The 22,682-nt window shown below is 42.0% G+C and overlaps 1 protein-coding gene across 42 annotated transcripts in view; it reads right to left on the bottom strand.

Annotated features, from left to right (window-relative positions):
- The window catches only part of NRCAM (neuronal cell adhesion molecule), a 264,004-nt gene extending 254,173 nt beyond the window's left edge, over nt 1-9,831 (bottom strand). For all 42 annotated transcript variants that reach the window (XR_011231790.1, XR_011231789.1, XR_011231788.1 and 39 more), the window contains exon 1: nt 9,638-9,831. The gene's annotated coding sequence lies outside the window, so the exon portion shown is untranslated. The remainder of the gene's footprint in view (nt 1-9,637) is intronic.
- Between the last annotated feature and the right edge of the window lie 12,851 nt (nt 9,832-22,682).

Consider the following 22,682-nt stretch of genomic DNA (forward strand, 5'->3'; position numbering starts at 1 on the left):
TGAATGATTTCACCTGCCTGCTCAAGTGCCTAATTTAGAACCAGCAAGCAAATTACAATCTACAGAATTCAGGCATGAAATTATGAATGTTTGATTTCCCATGGTCTAGACTTTGTCTTCAAACCAGGGCCAAGAACAAAATCCCACCATTTTCTGCAACGAAGACCTACCTGACATTCTGACATTTTTCAATATTCATGTATTCAGTCATTCATTCTTGCATTAACTCATTTATCAAATATGGCGGCTCTCACCTACATACCATGCATAATGAGAAAAGCAGCCCAGGATCCTCATGGAACAGAGCAAGCACTAGGTTTCTAAGGTCAGAGATGTGGGGAAAGCTGACAGAATCCTATTATGAGCAAGGCCCAAAATGCCTGGATGACTATTTAGTTATCATGCAGCACTTGGCCTCTCAATGTTATCTAGAGCAAATATCAAATATTTTCATACAATTGGGATACTTTTCTTCATTTACCACCTGTCCACTTTACTTTTATTTAGCCTTATTTGCTTTGGTTTCACTTGGTATCTTTTATGCTGTGCTCTTTCTGTAGACTGAATAAACTGATTACTTAGATATTTTTTTAAAAAATGCTCCTGAATTCAGCTTTAATACATTACAGAAGCTCAGTCATCATATAGTCCTTGTGCAAAGCGAAGAATTCTGTTTGACATGAATAGTCACCCCAAATGGGTTTGCCAAGTTCACATTTTTATATTATCTAACTTTCTCAAACTGAGGCCACCTGTATATAAAGGAACAAAATAGTTGGAAAAAAGAGCTGCTCTGGCTAAGAATTTAACTATATTTCACTGAAATAACCTTAGCTTTGACTTCTTAGTAAATTCTTCTCAATACATGTCTTTTAAAAGTAAATGTATTATCGTATTTCATTTTGTAGGGTGATTTTATAAGTTATTTCTATTTTATGCTATTAAGTTACTTCAGTGACCCAAAGTACCACAATAAAATATCTCTTGACTCTTCTCCATTAGCTAGGCAATCACCATAAAAATTTTTATTCTCTTCCCTTTCTCTTTCTTTCAGATTTTAAGTTCTTACTGTCCTAGTGCTCTGTTCTTTACTCTCTCCTCATTATTTAAAATTTCCCTCACTCCATCTGCCACAGGACACTTCTCCAGGATGTTACGATTTTCCTGACCCACCTGAGCCTTCCCTCTGTCTGAATCCTTCACACTGTCTCATCTCCATCCTCCATTTCTACTCCCAGCAAATGAATCTCACCATGAACTCACTCCCTCTCGCTGTTTAATGAATCTCTTCATAATCTTAGGACAGCAATAAACACTTGATATATATTTACCTTCCACCATAATTTTCCATCATGGTAACTGTTACTAGAAACATATATATAGCCATGGAGTTTTAAAAACCCCAATCCATCTATAAAAATGCAACTTACCTTAAAATGTGTGAGACATACAAAGTATATATAATTATTTATGTAAAATACAACACATCATATAAGTTAATATAATAAATTCTGAAGTAAATGACCTTTGTTTATATTACAGTAGTAATTATCTCTCAATTTTCACTTTACTTTTCTGTTCATATGATTGTCATGCCAATGCTGTTTCCCTAAAAGTAGAAATATTCATTTGAATATATTAAATATATATTTAAAAATGGCTTTTAACCATCATGCTAACAACATCAGAACAAAAGACTATGTCATCAAGTCATTTAATTGGTCAAAGATGACAAAGCAAAATTTGATAGTTTTTCAACTTTCAATTTTTTAGTTTTCAAATACTACAATTTTTCAATTTTCAGTTGTGGTTTTATGGAACACCAGGGAGAGTTTCAAATTACCCCAAATTGTTTTTTATTTCACTTACATCCTAGTAATCTCTATTTCCCAGTACCTGTTTTAGTGTTCTAGTTATACACAAAACTAACTCTCCTACTGAAATGTTTTAAATCAGATGTTGTCCCCCAAAATGAGTGGAAGACGGGGTGCCATATTAAAAACTTCAAGAGCAAATATTAGACTGATGGACTCCCACTGGCAGCAGAAAGCAGAAATCCACTCTCCATGAATATACTCATATAACATTGTTAGTATGTAGGACAGATTTATCTTGTCACATATCAAAACAATCTGTGGACAATACTAAAACTCTGTAATGCAATTTTACAAGAGAAGCTGGTTGGGTATTTCTGCATTTGTTCAAATAGATAATAGAGGAAACGGCCGTGGAACAGTCAGAAGAATATTTGCAATGCAATTAGGGGGGACAAGTGCATGAGTGTGTGCCAGGCACAGGAGCTTCCCCTTAATTCACACAGTCCGATGTCTTAATGGTACAGCAGCAAACTGCACTTCCTACAGTTTTAAAACTTTTGTCAGTTAACTAGATGTTTACCGAGTGCCTCGCTTGGGCACTCAACATTTCGGGTATGCCATCCAGCTCTATGGACGTTGTTCCAACACCATCTGTCACTTAAGCTTCCACAGATTCAAAAATTTCAATTCAAACTAATCTACTCGGCACTCAAACTGAAGCTATAATTCAAATTTCGACATGAAGCTTGAATTCCTTTTCAGTGTTCTTCAACTTTGACCCAGCTCCCCCCCTCCTTCACTGAAAAGGGCCAAGACAACAGCCCAGCAAGTGGGGCAGGCAAAACAGGCCTCCTTTGTTCACTTTTGTCCTTTCAGCTCTCTATTGAGGTAAGGGACTGAAAAGGCGCACCAGGCTTTGGAAAGCAGCAGCGGACTCGCTCGCAAGCCATCCTTCCTCAAAGAACCAAAAAACTCCAGGATGAAACTTTTTCGACAGGCCATTCTTACCTTAAGGCATAATTAATGGTACTTTTCCTTTCCGTTTGCCTTGAGAGAGAATCTGTTAATGGTGTTTAACGTGAGTTTGTAATGTGCCCCCAAAATGCATGCTGTAAATCATGCCATTCAAATGCCAAGGGCATCTAAAAGTGGAATGAAATTAGCTTTAAAGTTGAAATTTGGAGAAAAGATCACTACACGCTGAATACACATACTGAATTTTTTGAATGCTCTCAGCCCACTTGAGAAAGATAAATCAAATTCATTGCATATTACCCAGTGGAAGACCTCCTACAGGATTCCCTCAGATTGCCCTGGGAATAGATTTTTCTGGTTACAGTGGGTTTTGAATCAATACATCATGCACATCATAAAATTGAAAGATCTATATGTAAATATATATATATTCAAAATATTGTTTTCAGCCTTTCTCACCATTATTTAATAATAAGGATCTTAAGAGGATCATTTTTGTCTGACAGTAATAATCATTTTCATTCTCATGTGAACTAAACAAAGTACAGGGCAATATGGAAGGAAATCAGGGAGCCTGCAATACAAGGTAAGATTTGTCATTTTTGTGTTTAAACTGAATAAGCATTTGGACAGCATGTGCAGTGGAAGAGCATTAGTGGTTGTAAATTTCTTCCCTTTACCACTGGCATTGCTTATATTCACTGGCTTTTTAGTCACTTGAGGGAAACCCTCCATCAGACTGTTAAAAATTACCTTTTTCTAATTTGAAATTCCAATCTTGTAGGCCAGTAAAATAGGTCAATTAAGTTGACACCACATCTTTTTTATTAGCTCAGCTAAGCAATTATAATTGGGTGGTGAGGGTTTATGCTGTCATGTTTGAAGATTCAATGGTGGGAAGAAATGCCCAATACAGAACTGTAATTTACAACTCCAGCACATCCCTAAACCTTCAGTATAAGGATATTCCTATCTATTTTCAGATATGAGGCAAATTTGCTCTTGGTCTGGATTAAAATAACAATGTCATTTTTTGGCAATGAAACAAAAGCATACTAATTTAACCTACCCTCATAGGAAAATCATCTAGCACAAGTGCATTATAGACATAGACACTCTAATTCAACATCTTAGCAAAATAACAAGATGGTATGTCACCAATGCTGGCTTACCCTGGACTACAACACACAAGCTCCATAACATCTATTTCGTGCTTTGCACAAGGTATGTGGTCAATCAGTATCTGTTGGAAACCATACACCTCCTTATTAATAAATATTAAATCAGTAAGGTTAGGAAATATTATAAATGATTTGTTCATAACACATAGATAATAATTTATAGCTTTATATATATATATATATATATTTTTTTTTTTTTTTTTTTTTGAGACAGAGTCTCACTCTGTTGCCTGGGCTAGAGTGAGTGCCATGGTGTCAGCCTAGCTCACAGCAACCTCAAACTCCTGGATTTAAGCGATCCTCCTGCCTCAGCCTCCCGAGTAGCTGGGACTACAGGCATGCGCCACCATGCCTGGCTAATTTTTCTATATATATTTTTAGCTGTCCATATAATTTCTTTCTATTTTTAGTAGAGACGGGGTCTCGCTGTTGCTCAGGCTGGTCTCAAACTCCTGAGCTCAAACAACCCGCCCGCCTCAGCCTCCCAGAGTGCTAGGATTACAGGCATGAGCCACCACACCCAGCCAATAATTTATAACTTTAAAAGGTAACAGCAACAGCACTTCACACCCATTAGTCTGACTACTAACAAGAAAACAGAAAATACTAATAACAAGTTTTGGCCAAGATGTGGAGAATTTGGAACCCTTGTGCACTTTTGGTGGGAATGTAAAATGTTGTAACTGTTACAGAAAACAGTATGGTGCTTTCTGAAAAAAAATTAAAATAGACCTACCATATGATCCAGCTGTCTCACTTCTGGGTATGAACCCAAAAGAACTGGAAGCAGTGACTTAGACAGATATTTGTACACGGATGTTCATAGCAGCATCATTCACAATAGCCCAAAGGTGAAAGTAACTCAAGTGTACATGACAGATGAATGGATAAGGAAAGTGTGGCATATACATACAATGAAATACTATGCACCTTTAAAAAGGATGGAAATTCTGACACATAGATAAATCTTGAAGACATTTTGCTAAGTGAAATAAGCCAGTCACGAAATGACAAATACCGTATGATTCCATTCAGATAAGGTACTTGGTATGGTCAAATTCATAGAGACAGAAAGTAGAATGATGGCTGCCAGGGGCTGGGGCCCGAGGAAACAGGAGTTACTGTTTAATGGGCACAGAGTTTCAGTTTGGGAAGATGAAAAAGATCTGGAGATGGATAGCAGCAATGTTTGCACACAATGTAAATGTACTTAATGTCACTGAACTATATGCTACAAAATGATTAAAATAGTATATCTTATGTTATATATATTTTACCACAATAAAAAGTACTTTAGCAAAAATATCACATTTTAAATAACCATATTGCACTTATTCCCTCATTTAAAGACAACCTGATAATGAAGGATTTACAGTTGCCAAAGCTGGAGGCAGAACCATTCCCATACTTTTCACCCTCATGTTGCCCTCTCCTCCACATTTTGGGAGGGAAAATAAGCATTCATCAATTCATTGAGGTACATTTTCCTGTTCTCAAGATACTTTAGTCAAACTGGTATATGAAGCAAGTAGAATGGTATGGCCATGGGCTAGGAGGGAGAGGGAAACGAGGAGATGTTGGTCACGGGGTACAAAGTTTCAGTTAGGGAGGATGAATAAATTCTGGCCGTCTAATGTACAGCACGGTGACTATAGTTAAAACTAACATATTGTATCCTTGAAATTTGCTAAGATAGATCTTAAATGTTCTCACCACACATACACACAAAAGGTAACACTGTGAAGTGATGGATATGTTAATTAGTTTGTGGTAATCATTTCACAATGTATACATATATCAAAACATCACATTATACATCTTAAATATATATAATTTTTTATTTGTCAATTATACCTCAATAAATCTAGGGGAAGGGGAGGAAACTTCAGATTATGATGCCAATGGAGGCCTTCTTTAACCAAAGGGGGCTTTTCATTTGCCAAGGCAGATAAAGAGTTAAATTAAATAAGCCACTGGATTATTGCCCCTAGCATCTAGGTCTCTCCTCTGTCCTGACCTGCCAGGAAGGTTCAGGGCTCCTTCACATGGGAAAGCATAAAATTTAAAATGAAAAGAACATCTGAATGTATTTAATAATTTTCAATCATTTTCAAATCACTTCCTCTGCACCAATCATCTCAGCAGTTGGAGACTGACCTAAAGTGGTCTTTGGATCCAAAACACAAAACTTCCAAGAAAAGAACATATTAGGAGCTTCGTATTCCAGTTAAATTTGCTATGGGTTGTGGTGTTTCTTAGATGGAAATTGTTCTTTGAAAATGGGGTGAGACTGCAAAGGCTGCTGATATAAGGTGAGAATATCAGGGAAAAAGCCTGGTGTCTCAGTGGTTACCCTTTGGTGCCAATAATGACTGGTAGGAGCCACAAGGGGGCTCTCTCAGGCGTGCATTACACTGTTTCTTGATTTGACAGCTAGTTACATCAGCATGTTCCGTTTATGCAAATTCATCAAGCTGTACACCTATAATATGTGAAAAAAAATCTGTGTGGGGGGAAGTATGTAGCAATGGATGATAAAATTAGAATTAATCTCCCCGAGGGCAGAAACTCTTTTGTTCACCGCTGTATTCCCAATGCCTGGAAGGGTAGGCCATGCACTCAGTAAATATGTATGAATGAATGAATGAATGTCTTTACCAGAAAAGCCTCTAGTGGAGTTCCATTCAATAACTCCTTTGTATGTACACGATATAATATCTGCAGAGTCTATTTATATTCAATCAATTACAAAAGGAAAACTCTACATATAGGAAAGTATTATTTGAAATGATTCCTGAAATTTTCTACAGCCCAGGTGTCTCCAATCTTAGGGCCCTCTCACATTTCTGAAGCACTTGCACTTAGGCATTATCACCACCATTGTTGTCTTGGCCTCACAGGAAGTACCATTTCCAAAAATGACTTGCTTTCCGTTTACTGCCACTGTAGCAATAACAAAAAATGATGTGGTGTAAGGGCACTGGCTTCCAGCCCAAAAACCACATCACCACCCTGTATCACAGGCTGGGGGACCTTCCTGAGCTCCCTTACACTTGTTCTGAAATGCAACGGGTTATGTGAAATGTTTAGCAACTTCCCTGTAATAAAGAAGAAAGAAGGTTGAAAGAAGACCATGAGTCAGTAGGATTAAAAATGCAAAATGAATCCATTTTTCCATTTGATCAGTTAATTATAATAATTCTAAAAGCTATTCCAAAAATAGATGATTTCATTTTCATTCAAATTCTTCATTTTTACTGGTTAACAGGAAGCGTCTTTATAAATGTACCACACGTTTCTATATATTTAGGATATTGAATGCTTTCCTAAGATTGGATACTAGGGTCCTATTCAAACTCAACATCCAATTTGAGGAGTAACTCTTCTGCAGTCAAAACAGTTTGCAAAAGACATTCAGGGTTGGGTGACTTTTCCTTATTAAAAATTTTTTTTTCTTAAAAATCATGACATGCCAAGCACATCTCTCTGTAATCATATAGGGGGCTGGCTCTGATTATTACAAACAGTTCAGTGACTGCAATGGGTTAACAACTATGTACTTAAAAACTAATCGGAATAATAGAACATGTAAAAGAATTACAGAGAAATAAAAGGCTATTCCACAATATGGTTCTGAATTACAATATTGCCTGCTACTCTGAGGTCTGCAGAGGCCTGAATGTCATGGGCTTATAAGGTACGTCCCTGGATTTGAACACTCGGTGGTTTTAGGCTTCCCCTGAGTCTCCAAAAGGCCACATTTTCAGTTTTGGATGGTAAAGCGCGGGGGCAAAACACTAATCCTGCTCCCCTACTTCCTAGCTGAGTGGCCTTGGGAAAGTTACTTGATCTCTCTAAGCCTGTGTCCCTAATTTTTAAAATGTGGTGGTTGTGGGAATTAAATGAGATGATACATGTAACATGCACAGAGCCCAGGATATCTGAAGCTCTCATAAACCAGTTGTCTATCATTAGTATTAAAGTAGAAAGTATCCAATTGTCTAACTCCATTTCAGCACTCTGGAAGGTCTCATTCACTCATGAGCCATTGTTACAATATTTTAATAGCAGGGCATGGTTAGCATAAAGCAGTCCCAACCCAAGCAGCCCAGTCTCCTAGGTTTGTATTCAGTGGCTATTCAGTGTTCCTTCCCAGGACCACCCCAGGGGGAGCTCCTGGTGCAGAACCAAAGCCTCCTAACCCATTATTGGCTCCATTTCTTCCTGCAAGAGCCTCAGGCGAGGAAGGGCCCAGCCACTCAGATCCTCACTTCTGAGCCTTAACCATCTGGGACTAGGAAAGGAATAGAAGGCTTCCCTCTCAGGACAGCTCTACGCCAGGTGTAGCCTCGCGCTGAAGCTGCTGGTGCGAAAAGCGCAGGAGAGAGGCGGGGTGGGAAGGAGACGCCACCGCTCCGCGCCCTCCCTCAGTGCCAGCCGCTGCGCAGGGGCCGCCTCAACCGTGCGGAGGACAGAAGACACCGCCAGGGGCCGGGGGCCAGGCGATTCCGAGGGGAGGAAGCGGCCTGCTAACCCGCCTCCCGGGCCCAGGGCGCTTGCTGCCCGAAGTACACTGCTCTGGAAGAAATGACAACTCCCTGGCTCACCCTCCCGCGACACTCTGGTCCCCCTCTGCACTCTGACAGATGCGGGCCGGGAGTGGCTGAGCCGGCGAAGCGCCGGGGACCAGGATGCTGCAGCGCCCACCCGCACTGCGAAGAGGGGGCCGGGGGCGGCGCCCGGCGCAGATGGCGCTCCCTGCGAGATGGATGCTCCAGGGCGGCTAATCACTCCTGGCTCAACACAGCAACCCAGGGCGACGCTGCTGCCAGAACCCACCGCTGGGAGCCTGGGCAGGGAGGGGATCTTTCCAGTCACTCCAAGCCCGGCGCGCCAGCCGCCGCAAGCCCCAGCACTCCGAGGCTGGGCGGGGCGCTGGGACCCCCGGGACCCGCACCTGTAGGACCAACAAAGCCCCCGCAAAAGCCCCCACCCCACTGTCCTCGGTGTCTCTCCCGTCCCCTCATGATTCCCCGAGTGTCCTCTCCAGGGCAGCGAGAGTGGAGGAGCAAAGTCGGCCTCGCCCCCTGAACTCGGCGATCCGCGCAGGTGTGAGCGCATCCGAACAAAGCCCACGCCCAGATGTGTCCGCGGGGACCGGAACACGCACACGCCGGTGCGCACCCGGCCGGGCCCCTGAGCTCGTCGCCCACCGGCTCTGTGGCGTGACACCCTGCGCCCTAAGTGTCCGTGCCCGGGAAGCCTCCGTGCCGAGCCCCAGCAGCCTCTCCATGCCCAACTGCCCACAGGGAGACCTCCAGGCAGGGCTTCCCGGAAAGCGTGGGACGCGGGTGCGGATGCAGAAGTTGGCCACAGGCTGGAGGAGGTGGTGGGTGCCGGCGCTGCTGTATTTCAGCTGTGCCCTCTCCCGGGCGCCCGTCCCCCTCCTCCCGTTCGGCCCCTCCAGCAGTGTCCGGGGCCTGCCGGGGAGAAGGGAGTCGGCGATCTGCTTCGCCCCTGCCGCAGGCGTGCTACCCGGGAGAGCGCTGAACCCCGGCCGGTGTCCCAGTGACAACGCAGCAGCCTCCCGCGTCCTCCTCCGCCCCAGCTGCCGCCCCCAAGCAGGACAGAGTGTCACCGCCACACGCGCACAGAGCTACTCACGTTCTCGCGCCGCGCCCACCGCTCAGCCCCGGCGCGACTGCCCTGGACCCTGGAGCGCAGATGTCCTTCGTTCTTGACGAAGCTGTCGCCTCTGGCTGCCCCAGCCAGGCGGCCCCAGAGCTGCCCTCTGCGCCCGCGCGTCTGAGGCTCGGACTGCGGCGCGCGTCCGCCCGCGACCCTGGCGAAGCGAGGCTGGCCCCGCGCCGGCGCGCGCCCCCGCCGCTCCCGCCCTCTCCACTCCCCCCTCCCCGCGTCGTGCTTTCGCCCCTCCCGGCTCTCCTTCGCGTCCTCCTGTCCCCTCCTCCGCAGTCCTCCCTGCGTCCCCCGCCCCTTCCCCTCCCGGCCGACTCCCTCCCGCCCTGCTGCTGTCGCGGCAGCTAATGGGCTCCAGCCGCCTGCGCCTCAGGGGACTGGGTGGCCCCTCACCTGAGCCGCCGCGCCACCCTCGGCCTCTGTCACCCTGCGAGCGTGTGTGATACTGGTTGTGGGGGTGGGGGACGGAGGGCGGGGGTGTCCCGGGGACCAGGGTGGCTGAGATTTAGCTTCAGAAGATGTTCCAGAAAATGGGTACTTTTTAAATGTCACTCTTAGGGGTGTAGATTTCTGTGGGAGGTCTATGGTCTTTTTTATTTTCCTTCTTTTAAAACATTTAATTTCTTCGAAACTCATCAGTTGGAGTGATTGAGATTGAGGGGTGTTTTTTTGTTTTGTTTTGTTTTTGTAACCATTCTTTCCAAACAACCCTCATCAAGGGCGCCTTCGGAGTAAGGTAGATGCTGTCTATTCCATAGTAGGAATTGGGTCTTCTGTTCCCAGCTAACAGGGTTAGTTCAAATTTGCTTGTTTTCAGATTTGGGAGTATTATGGAGACTTTTTCTGCAATGTAAAACAATTAAGAATTTCTAACTGTGTACTACTTGAGTCAACACACTGCATGCGGCACCGTTCACGCTGCGGAGCCCACTCTCACTGAGTCCGGGATGATGTCCAAGATCCTTAGCCTGACGCTCAAAGTCCTTCGTAATGTACTCCGGTCTGCAGACCAAATGACTGGCCTGCCCGGTGTCACCCGATTTGACCACTGCAGCAGGCTCCAGCTCTCACTGGGCTCCGCTGAAGCCTTGCTTCCTTCTCTGCTTTAATTCACTTGAACTTGTCACTTCCACCCACAGCATCTGCATACAAGCAAGCAGCCTTCTTTTCTTTCTCCTGCTGCTGCCATCCTCTCCTTCTCCTACAGCCAACTGTGTTCCGCCACACAGAACCTCCTTCGGTTCCTGAACCAATGTTCTGATCCCCGGCTGCTGGGTCATTGCACAAGCTATTTCCTCAGTCCCATCAGTCATTCTTCTGGTCTTTACCCCACAGCCATTCACCTGGTTACCTTGCACCTCTCAATTTACTGTCTGAATTTCCCTCTGAAATATTAAAAAAAAAAAAAAGTGATTCCATGATCCTCCTGCTTAAAAGTCTGGAAATTCCAGATCTTTTGGTGTGCCCATTTACAATCTGCCCCTAACTTACCTCTCCATCCTCCAGCAAAGAGAATTTTCATAACTCTAAGCCTGTGCATATGAGATTCCTTCTAGCTAGAATATTCCTCCATCTCTTTTTCATCTGAAAAACTCTTGTTCATCCTTCAGAGCCTTACTTAGTTGTCCCCTCCTCTGTGAATTCTTTCCTAAATTGCTGTGTGTTTTATTATAATAGTGCTTGTCACTTTTTAATGCTCTATTTTCATGCTTGACTTCATAACATTTCACTTCTTTGAGGACAATTTGTCTTATTTATTTTCTGTGACCTCATTTCACACCAGTACAAATGAAGCTACAAATAACCAGAACTCAGCTCTCACTGCCTCAACATTTTCACCTGTGTAAAGGACATCAGGCCCCTCAATTTCCTCCCCTCTGCAGTGATTACTGAGAGTCCTGGGGTTGTCCTGCGTGTGCTTCTCATATCTATCTACTCTAAGGTTGTCCCCTCACCTCAGCCTCTGTGTGACAATAATTTCTCGTCCACATTCTTTTCTAGTGAATCCCACAGGGCAAACCTGTGGGGTGGGAAAATGACACCCTCCTCTCTTCAGTTCTTGCCGTGGTTCTGTGTAGCAATTTGTCCCTTGGGCACTGAAGCAACATTACTTGTGTCTCCCTGTGTTACAACCCCATAAAGACCTTCCTTAAACAACAACTCCTTCAACTTCTGCTTGGAATTGTTCTTTCTCTTCAGGTCCTGGCCCTGGTCCATGGAGCCAGGATGGGGCAGGCAGCACTTGGTCCTGGTGAGGTCCAGATCTGTCCCAACGCCTGGGAGACTACTTGGGTTACGGAGGTACGCGGGGGTTGTTGAAGGAATGAGTACTTAAATGAAATCTTGGGCAAGTGACACCTTCTATAGGTATAGTTTTCCTCATCTGTATAGGTAGAATAACAATATTTATTACACGGGATTATTGTGAGGGTCAGTTTAAAACACTGGCCAGTATCTAGGACATAATAAATATTCAGCAAATTCTAGTTTAAACAGTAATTGTTTGATAAGGTGTTTGTCAAATAAATACATGCTTGAATACAAAGGATAAAGCCATAAAAGAAAAAGCTCTGGAGGAAATAGGAACCACAGGGACAACACCAAACAAAAATTTAAATAATTTTGATACTACAGAATAGGTGCAATAATGTAACATTATTATATAGTTTTAATTTCTAGCTTATTACTTCAACTGCATTGCAGCTCTTCATTGCTGGGGATTAGCCTCTTGAGAGGATGAGTGACAGGGAGGACCAAACAGCTGCTGCGGGAGGAGCTGAAATTAAGGGAGCATGGGAGGAGAGGATAGAATGATCTAAAAAAGGATTAGAAGGATGCCCAAGCACGCAAGAGACTTTCTAATGCAGTCTGTTCGATTTGCCTGGTGATGCAGGAGACATTCCAATTTGGCTGCACATTGCCAGTGATTTGCATAACTCACCTCCTTACCCTAACTGCTACCCCTTCCCCATTCCTAACTGTTATCCTGTCCTCTACCCCCAGCTTCACTCCATCTTCAAACCCAGGTGAGGACTGGGAATAAGGTAAGTCTGTTGTGCTTATCATTTGATAATAATAGAATTTTCCATGTGCCCAAGGCCGTTGTCGCACTTTACATTTATGAACTCATTTAGTCAGACGGCAGCACCATGCAGCAGGTACTATTATCTTTCCCCTCTTAAAAAATGAGGCAAAGGAGATTAAAGAACTTACAGAGACACACAGCTAGCAGCAGAGATGGGATTCAAGCCGGCATTCTGACTCCAGTGTCAACAGTCATAACCCACCACTGTGCCATGCTGCCTGTCAGTGACAGCATGCTAAAAGTTTTAACAGTTTGTTTTGATGGCTGCATCAGTGTCACTGCATTAAAACAGCTACGTCAGAAAGTCGTGGAGCCCCCCAGTGGTACCTGCGGTGAATATGTTTTAGCCTTTCTCCTTCCTCTTTTGTAGTCCTCCCTTTCTCACGATTCCCCTTTCTTCTTTTCCTCTTCCACTTTTTTCTTTCCACACCTTATTTTCCAGGCTAATTTTCTTAAGCCACATCCATGCTGCAGGCCTCCCAGGGCAGTCAGCGCAATTGGCCCCGTCCTAAAACCGAATGCTAAGTTCACCAAAGCCTAACCTGGACCCAGCTATGCCAGTGACGAGCTGTGTGTCCACCAGCAGGTCCCTTCCCCTCGCAGCCTGTTTCCACACTGTGAAAGGAAAGAGTTAGGCAGGGTGAACATCACGGTCCCTTTTTAGCTGTGTTATTTTATGATTCTGATGGTAACCAAGAGAATTTCTTCAACTCCTCTGGTAAAACTCAGTTAAAAGCTGGCTGAATTCTAGGTAAAAAAGATTGGAGCAGTAAAAAATTGTTCTCACAGTAGTATAAAAAGGTTGTTTGCTACAAGAATTGCTTATATTGGTGTCATCATGATCTTAAGGTAATATTTTTATGCCTAGTCAACATGCATTAGATTTCTGACAGGGATATGGTAAATGTAATAATTTTAAAAGGCCCTCTATCAGGGCTCTGTGGCACATGCCTGTAATCCCAGCAACTTGGGAGGCTGAGGGGGGAGGATTGCTTGAGGCCAGGAGTTTGAGACTAGTCTGAGTAACATAGTAAGCCCTTATCTCAAAAATAGATAAATAAACAAAAAAATGAATAAATGAATGCCCTTCTATTTGAAAGGATATTTATAATCCAATATCATCGAAAAGCATTGTTGTTTAGATGGGCAGCTTCCAAACTGGTTCCCAGTGACCCCTTTCTCCTGGTATCTGTGCCTGGGTATAATCTCCTCCCCTTGATACTGGGCCTAATGAATCACTTCTAATGCACAGAATATGGCAAAAATAGAAGGATGTCACTTCCGGTAGTAGTCTACAAGACACTCTGGCTTCTGTCTTGCTGTCTTGCTCTTTGGTGTGCTTGCTTGGAGGGAAGCCAGCTGCCGTGTTGTGAGCCGCCCTATAGAGGGGCTCTCAGGGCAAGGGACTCAGTGGAGCCTCCAGCCTGTGAGGAACTGAGGGCCTCAGGCCAATAGCCCGAACCTTGCCGCAGCCACAGCTGTATGAGTGAGCGAGCTTGGAAGCAGATCGTCCCCCAGCCAAGCCTTGAGATGAGTCCAGCCCAGGCTGGCGCCTTGATTGTAGCCTTCTGAGAGCCGTGGACCAGAGGATTCTGAAAACCTGCGCCTGGTTTCCTGACCTCCAGAAACTGGGAGATAATACATGTTTCTAGTGTTAAGCTGCTAAATACATCACTGATACAGTTGTCTAAGTGTATTCCAGAACTCCAAATTTGCATCTGACCACACAAATAAAATCTCTTTCCTCGATAGAAAAGGGGCAAAATGATCAAACTGCAGCTGTCATAAGATGCAGCTATAGTGCTGGGTAAGGAAGCAATTGTGGGACAGATGAGACACCAGTATGACTTAACCAAAGTGAACCTCAGCAGCTCCCACCCCCACATCTAAGTCACACTGAGCTCCTACAGCCAAGCCTAGGGTGACCGTCCCCTGTGCCCCACCCAGAGCTGGTCCTTTCTCCTCTTGGATGCTAACCACAGTCTCAGCTGGCCCCTATCTCATGAAGTTTCACAGTGGGTGATTATTACCCACTATGGATACTAGGATGTGTGGTTATATCAACAGTATTATACTATGTGCAGTTTCCTACTTCACTTGACCAGCAATGCAAAGTTTCTACAGATGCAAAACACCAATTGCTATCCTGTGCTTCTCCTCACCCTCAGCCACATAACCACAGAACTCTGTGTGCCAGTCTGGTGCCATTTGGCCACGTGTCAAACAGAAACCAGAAATTTAAAACCCATTCCTTGCCTGATGCTTAGCAACACAGGATCCTACCCCTATCTAAAGAATGTAATGCTCGAGCAATTGGAGGAAAACGTGACCTTCATGCCTGCCATATGTGGCTTTCTTCTCTGGGAGCTTATGAGTCACTAGGATCTTCCGCTGGGCTCAACCCACCCCTTGCTTGGGGAACCAAGTTGGAATGAGGAGGAACATTTTTAGTGATAATAAGCATATTCCTGTAGCCAACTCCTCCATCTGTTCCTACAGTTTCTATCTACAAGAATGTGCAAAGGTTCTGCTGCATAGATTTAAGACTAGCCAGGGTCCCTGTGCAATCAGCCGCTGCGGATGAGGTCATCCAGTCATTAAGGACAGGGAACTGCAGACACGGAAAACAGAGATGCTGAGAAACACTCTTGGTATGTGCCCTTCATTTCCGGCATGAGGGGTAACAGGTGACAGGTACAATGAAGATGAGCTCGCTATGGAGGAAAGAGAGAAAGAGGCTTCAGAACCAATACTCTTGGGTCTGAATGATTGACTTGGAAGGCTTTCTTATTTAGCTATTTTGTTGCATTTTTAAAAAGAAAAAGGGTCTTAGATTAAATATACACTGACATTGTACTTCTGTTTATATTTTCTTTTAAGGCTTGATTTAAATTTTAACTTTTTTCAATATATTTTTGAAATTCTGGTAAAATACACATAACATAAAATTTTCCATCTTAGCTATTGTTAATTATACAGTTCAGTAGTGTTAAGTACATTCACATTGTTGTGCAACCATCACCACCATTCATCTCCAGAACTCTTTTCATGGTGCAAAACTAAAACTCTATACCCTTAAACAACAAATTCCACATTCTTCTTTCCCTCTGGGCTCTAGTTACCACTATTCCACTTTCTGTCTCTATGAATTTGACTATTCGAAGTACCTCATGTAAGTGGGATCATGTAGTATTTGTCTTTTCGTGGCTGTTGTATTTCACTTAGCATAATGTCCTCAAGGTTCATCCCTGTTGCAGCATGTGTCCAAAGTTCCTTCCTGTTTCAGGCTGAATGATATTCTGTTGTGTGTGTATATAACATTTTGTTTTTCCAGTCATCTGTTGATGGACACTTGGTTGCTTTCACCTTTTGGCTTTCATGAATAATGCTGCTATGAACATGTGTGTACAACTATCTCTCGAAGATTCTGCTTTCATTTTTTTGCTATATACCCAGAAGTGAGACAGCTAGGTCATATGGCAATTCTATTTTAAAGCTTTTGAGGAAGCACCATGTTGTTTTCCATAGCAGCTGCGCCATTTTACATTTCCACCAACTGTGTGTGAGGGTTTCAGGTGCTCCACATCCTCACCAACACTTGTCATTTTGTTTTGTTTTTCAATAGTAGCCATTTTAATGAGTGTAAGGTCTTCCAATATTTTTAAATGTCAGAAATCCATAGGATACAAGCAAGTCCAGTATTTTAGAAAGCCCTGCTCTGGCCCACCTAGAGCCTGTGCTCACTCAAGTACACTTTGAAGGTTTGCGGCCTTTGGAGGTTTAAAACTAAGTCAGAGGTGGGCCATGGAATGGCTGTCCCCATGTCACCACATTGTAGCACAGAACTCTGAAGAGTCTAAGAATTCAAAATTCAAACCTGGACACCCAGGTCTTTATGATGATATCTTTATTAAGGTAAGACAGAACATATAACTTTTAGATATTTAGACCCATGATATGTGGGCCTCCAATTGTATCCATCCCCCAAGCTCCCCATTTGTTAGGGAAGGTCCTGAATGAATCCATTTCTTAATGTAATAGATACATGGATCTATTAAAACATATTGTTAGAATAATAAGGTTACTTCTGGATTTAAGTAATTTTGATTTAGTAATATTTCATACTAAAATGGACCTAATCCTAAATCTTTGTGTGTGGGTGGATGGGAGGCAAGATTAATTGGAATAATAAACTTTCTTAAAAATGACTAATGTTATCTTAATTTTTGGCCAAGAACTGTACAATTTTTCCCCTGGTGGCCAAATGCCTCAAAAATTTCCACAATTTTTATATTAACTACATTAGTAATGCCTTAAACAGCATTGTAGCATACTTATTAGATATTGAATACTGAAAGCATAAAGTTAATTCTCTTAACAAATATCAACTTAAATATGTGAGAAAGTATATTATTTATAGCATATAAAATATCAAATATTTTGTTACTAAAGACAATATTTTTTAAAATTACAGAGTTTAAAATCTTGACATATAGTTATCTGTTATGCTAATTAAGCAATTATGTACAGTGCTTTACCCAATGTTTATCACATAAGGGGTTCTGTGTTTGGGGTATTATTTCGGAGAAGGGTTCTAGCATTTGTTGAATGGGGAGGCTGAGTCTCAGAGAGATTAACTAACTCACTTGAGGTCACATAGTAAGAAATTCCATCTGGGATTTGAGTCAAGGTGCATTTTTCTTTCAATTCATTCAGTATGTTCATTGAGCACCTACTATATGCCAGATGGCATTTAAATGCTGGAGATGAAGCAGTGAATAAGAGAGGCAGAAGTCCCTGTCTCAGGGATCATATAGCTTGGAAAGGAAAGACCAACACTAAACAAATAAATATTTGTCTAATTATCTCATTCCAGTTGTAGTAAACACAATGAAAGATTGCAAGAAGATTGTAAAAACGTGGAGCCAAACTTAAGTCTGAGGAGTAAGAACCCTTCCTTGAAGATTTTAAGCAGAATTAAATGAACAAAGGAGAAGAGATCGCTATGCACCAAAAAAGCCCAGTATTTGTAGAGGCGAGAGGCCAGAAGTGGTTTGGGGCATTTCAGAAACTGAAAGAATGGCAGGGGGCTGGAGCAAACAGCAAAGCAGAAAGATGTATGTGATGAGTCTGCAGGGCCAGGCAGGGCCAGGTGATGCAGGGCCTTGACACCGTGACAAGCACTTTGGAAAGCTGAAGGATTTCAAGCTCTCTGCTTACAGATGGAGAGTGGATTTGCAGGAACAGATTGGAAATGGGAATATTGGTTAAGAGGCTTTCTAAGAGATTCAGAAAGAAAAAAAAAGGTGGTTGAACACAGGTGGTGGTGATGGAGAAAAAGCAAAGTAGATAGAATAAGGATGTCTAGCCTAAGAGGGAAAAGGTGATAGACCTTGGTTACCACCAAGGGAAGTGACAGGTGGAGGAGGATGTTGGGCTCCTGGCATGAGAAACTAGCAAGCTGGTGAATTAGAACACATTGGAAGAGTGGGGCTAAGGAGTAAGGGAACAGGCAGAATGATGAGTTCAGGTTTTGACATCTTGGGTTGGAAGTGCTGTTGAGGCGTCCAAAGCGAGAAGAGTACACAGTTGGGTCAATGGCTGTGGAGCGCAGGCAGGACACCGGGGCTGGGATTTGCCAGGATTGAGATGGCAGTTGAGAAGACGGTGAGTATGAGCTCAGCTAGGGAGCAGAGAGGAGGAGAGGCGAGGGCCTGTGAAGCTTTTGCTGGAGAAACAGCCAGCAGAGGAAACCAAGGCTCAGGAGGTAAGGAAACCCTCAGGAAAGGGTTGTGTTTTGAAGCCTCAGAAAATTACATTTCAGGAAGGGAACGTCTGACAAATACTGTTAAGGGGAAAGGAAAAGAGAAGTAGAAAAGCGACCATTAGCTATGGGAATTGGCAATCACTGGCAAGTTAGAGAAAGGCAAGTCAGTGGAGTGACTGAGACTGTCTGGAGTTACAGAGTGAAGGGGAAGGAGATAATAAAAAGGTAGAGACAAGTTGAGTTGTGACAACTTCTGTGCAAAATCTGGCTGTGAGGAGGGGAAGGATGTGGAGCCTGGAGAGAGATTTGTTTTAAAACTGGGGGAGACTAGTGTATATCGAAATGCCAGTGGACTGAATTGAGAAGATAAGAGGTGGAGAAACTAGAAAGGAGTGAGATATGTCCTTAAGCAACAATAAAAAAATAAAAAGTAAATGATAACCATATTTTCCAGACTAAAAATCAGGAGATGTGTTGAAGACATTACAGAATTTTAGAAAAACTAGACTACTAGTGTATGTAATTATCTATTTCTGTTCACATTTTAAATAAGACACACCATCATAATTATAATTTATTAATGTGATTCAAAAAACATTTCTGTAGCTTGGGGCCATCTTTCTGTATCAACATTTAAAAGTGCTTTCCTATTATTCTTTTCTAGTTTGAAAAACTTACTGGATTTTTTATCCAAAACCTGCATTTAAAGATAAAGGTATTGCTTCCCCTCAATGTTTTTATTATTCAGTTGGATGACTATCCAAGACTGTTGTTTTTCTTATTGCCTTTTGTTATTTTACCAAGAATTGCCTTGAGACAGGAAGAGATAGCAAAAATCAAATCACTTTATTTCCTGCTTGACTTTACTTGCTCAAATTAGAGGACTTTTATATTAAAAGTTTAACAAGTTATGGTGTAATAACATGGAAATGTCATATTACTGTTTTAAATGATAATTAAGAAGACTGAGAAATAAGGATAATGTTCATAAGCTATATTCTATGTGAAAATAGTGGAACACAAAATGGTACCTGAACATTATTGCAACTCTAAATACATACAAGAGAAAGGCAATATGCAAATGAAAATAGCTCTATTAAGGGGACAGAATTATGGGTGATTTTTAAATCATTTGTCTTTTTGATTAGACTTATGTTATCTTTCCAATAAAATATTTTTATTTAACATCTTAGTCTATTTTCTCATTTCTTTTTCCTTCCCTTCTCTACTGTCATGCCCTAGGCCAGGCTGTGGAACCTAGTGGCCCCTGGGCATTGTTTGGCCTTGGCACTAAACCCTGGAGCTAACGCAGCTACTGTCCTCACTCCAAATCCCAGGGAGAGCGTGTTCCGTGAAGGTCCGCCCTGTGGTAGAGGGACCTCTGCATTCTGGCGATCTTCTAAAGATGGTCCAGAAATAGAATAGACTGCAGTTATTTGACCTTAAAATAAGGGAGGCACACGTTGGCGGGGCAGGTTATGTGCTTAAAGAATTACTGTACTTTGGCCTTTTGGTGATTCTCTTTGGGAATGCATGGTATTTTAAAATAGAAATACCTAAAGGTAGAAATAAAAACCAAAAATTCTAAACTTCGAAACTGACAGAGTTTTGCCCATCCCACTGCATGCTACGTAAGTGAATAAAAGATCTATAATATATAGAAGGTATTTCTGATTTAAAAACTATGTGATTGAGTCTTAATTATTAAAATATGTACAGACAGATTTTTGCCAAGTAAGATGGGTGTTCAGTGTCACCATTTTGGGTTGATTAAGTAATAATGGCAATAGCTATCATTTATTGAGGATTATATGTCAAGCACATGTGGATCGTAGGTACTTTGTCATCTCATTTCATCCTCAAAACCATGTTTTTCTTTCCTGTTACCCTGGTTTTACAAAGTGAAGAAACTCAACCTCAGAACAGTTAAATAACTTGCTGAAAGGTCATGCACTTGAACTTGTTTTGTTTCAAAGACAATGTTATTTCTACCACATTATCAGTAAAGAAATTAATTACATATATATTTATATCAAAAATTTATTTTATATATGAGAATTATATGTATAACAGGGATTGTGTATACAGTATATACACAAACATATATGTACTAGCTCAGGAAGACAGTTCTAGAGCTTCCCAGAATGACTGCTTTTAAAGGCCAAGACACTCTTTTGGATGCATAAGGTATGGTGCTTTGGTGTTTTCACCACTCCATATCAATGTTTTATTACCATTCCTTGAATATGTCCGGCACATATTAGGCATGTAAGAAATATTTGTTCAACGAACAAATGAAATGTCAGCACAGAGAACTCACAGGGCTCAGGAAACACGGTGTGCATGTATGTTGCGGGTGGTGGGGCAGTGTATAGTGTGAGGCACAATGAGGATGCTCTGCTAAGAAATAACAATAAGTTTAAAAACACACTAAGCATAAAGATGGCATAAAGAACTTCTTTCTTTGGCTACAGAAAAAAAAATTACATTTCCAGATCCAGGACAAGAAAACACAAATGTAGATATGCTCTGGAAACTATGCCTTCCCTGTCTGTCAAAATTACTGGCATGGAGCCTCTACTCAACTTGATGTGCTTCCCTCTCTTCTACATTTCTCGGTGGAGTAGTCTTGTGGGAAGGGAGTCAACTCTGCAGTCAAGATTTGAGGTGGTAACAACAGTAAGGCTCATGGAATTCGTAGGTAACTGTTTTCATTTCAAATGGCATGACCTGCACATTTAGTAACTTGCAAACTAAGGGATATATAATGGACTGAATATCTTTTTTTTTGAGACAGAGTCTCACTCTGTTGCCCAGGCTAGAGTGAGTGCCGTGGCGTCAGCCTAGCTCACAGCAACCTCAAACTTCTAGGCTCCGGTGATCCTCCTGCCTCAGCCTCCTGAGGAGCTGGGACTACAAGCATGTGCCACCATGCCCAGCTAATTTTTTTCTATGTATTTTTAGTTGTCCAGCTAATTTCTTTCTATTTTTAGTAGAGACAGGGTCTCGCTCTTGCGCAGGCTGTTCTTGAACTCCTGAGCTCAAACCATCCTCCTGCCTCAGACTCCCAGAGTGCTAAGATTACAGGCACGAGCCACTGTGCCCAGCCAACTTGCTGAATATGGTAAAGTATCTTTTTAGGCATAAAGAAAACATGTAAAGCCTATAATTCTAAGTTCATACTTACTGTTTTACTTTAAAATCAATTTCAGAAATAAGGGCATTGAAAATTGTTTGAAATTATTTGGAAGCAAATAACATGGAATGTACCAATTCATGTGCAGCAAAAGCATTTGTCTCCAAAATCTGTGACATTATTTTCAAATAAACGAGAGCAGACACTATTTATATCCTCAAACTACAACATTTGTGCTCCTTTAATATGCTGAAATAAAAAAAATTTCTTTATAAATTATCATCTGTCATACTATGTTATAGCAACACAAAATGGACTACGACAATTTGTGTACTTACAAAGTGTATAGGATATCGCTCACCAAATTGTTTTGTGTTTCTGTCACCAAGACATCATAGAATCTTTAGAGAACAAATTCTTTGATATACTGTACTGTACTGAAATCTTATAGTGAGATTGATGATACAAATGGGCACTTAACAGATGTCATTTAGATAATGAGGTATTTCCATTTCTGAAAAATAAAAGCAAGCCTCACAGAAACACACCTCTTACATGCTGTCACAGGGAAGAAATGCAAACCACTACCATGATCAAAATCTATTAATTGCATCCAATCCCGCATTCCCAACTATTATATGGAAAGCAGTGGAGAGCGTCCTGGGTTGGGAATCCAATCCAATGATGACCCAAGTCATCAAAGGTAACAGGGCAAGCTCCTACAAGCCTTTGGTTTTTTTAGTGCCATAATTTTCAGAAATTCCTTGTGGGATAACAATGCTGGCTTTGCCAAACCTACAGGATAGTTAGAATAAAATGAGGAAGCATATTTGAAGGTGCTTTAGAAAGTAAATAAATGCTGTATCCAACTACAAATAAATGCTGTATATAAATGTATTACTATAGTTATTGTTTATTGAAGGTACAGAACTCTCTTGCCCACGAATTTACTAAAAGGTGTATCTTTAAGAATCCAGGCAACAAGGTAGCCCACTTAAAAGATTCAGTCTGACAAAATAAAGAA

This window comes from Eulemur rufifrons, chromosome 29, assembly GCF_041146395.1.
Source record: "Eulemur rufifrons isolate Redbay chromosome 29, OSU_ERuf_1, whole genome shotgun sequence".
In the NCBI taxonomy this organism is placed as follows: Eukaryota; Metazoa; Chordata; class Mammalia; order Primates; family Lemuridae; genus Eulemur; species Eulemur rufifrons.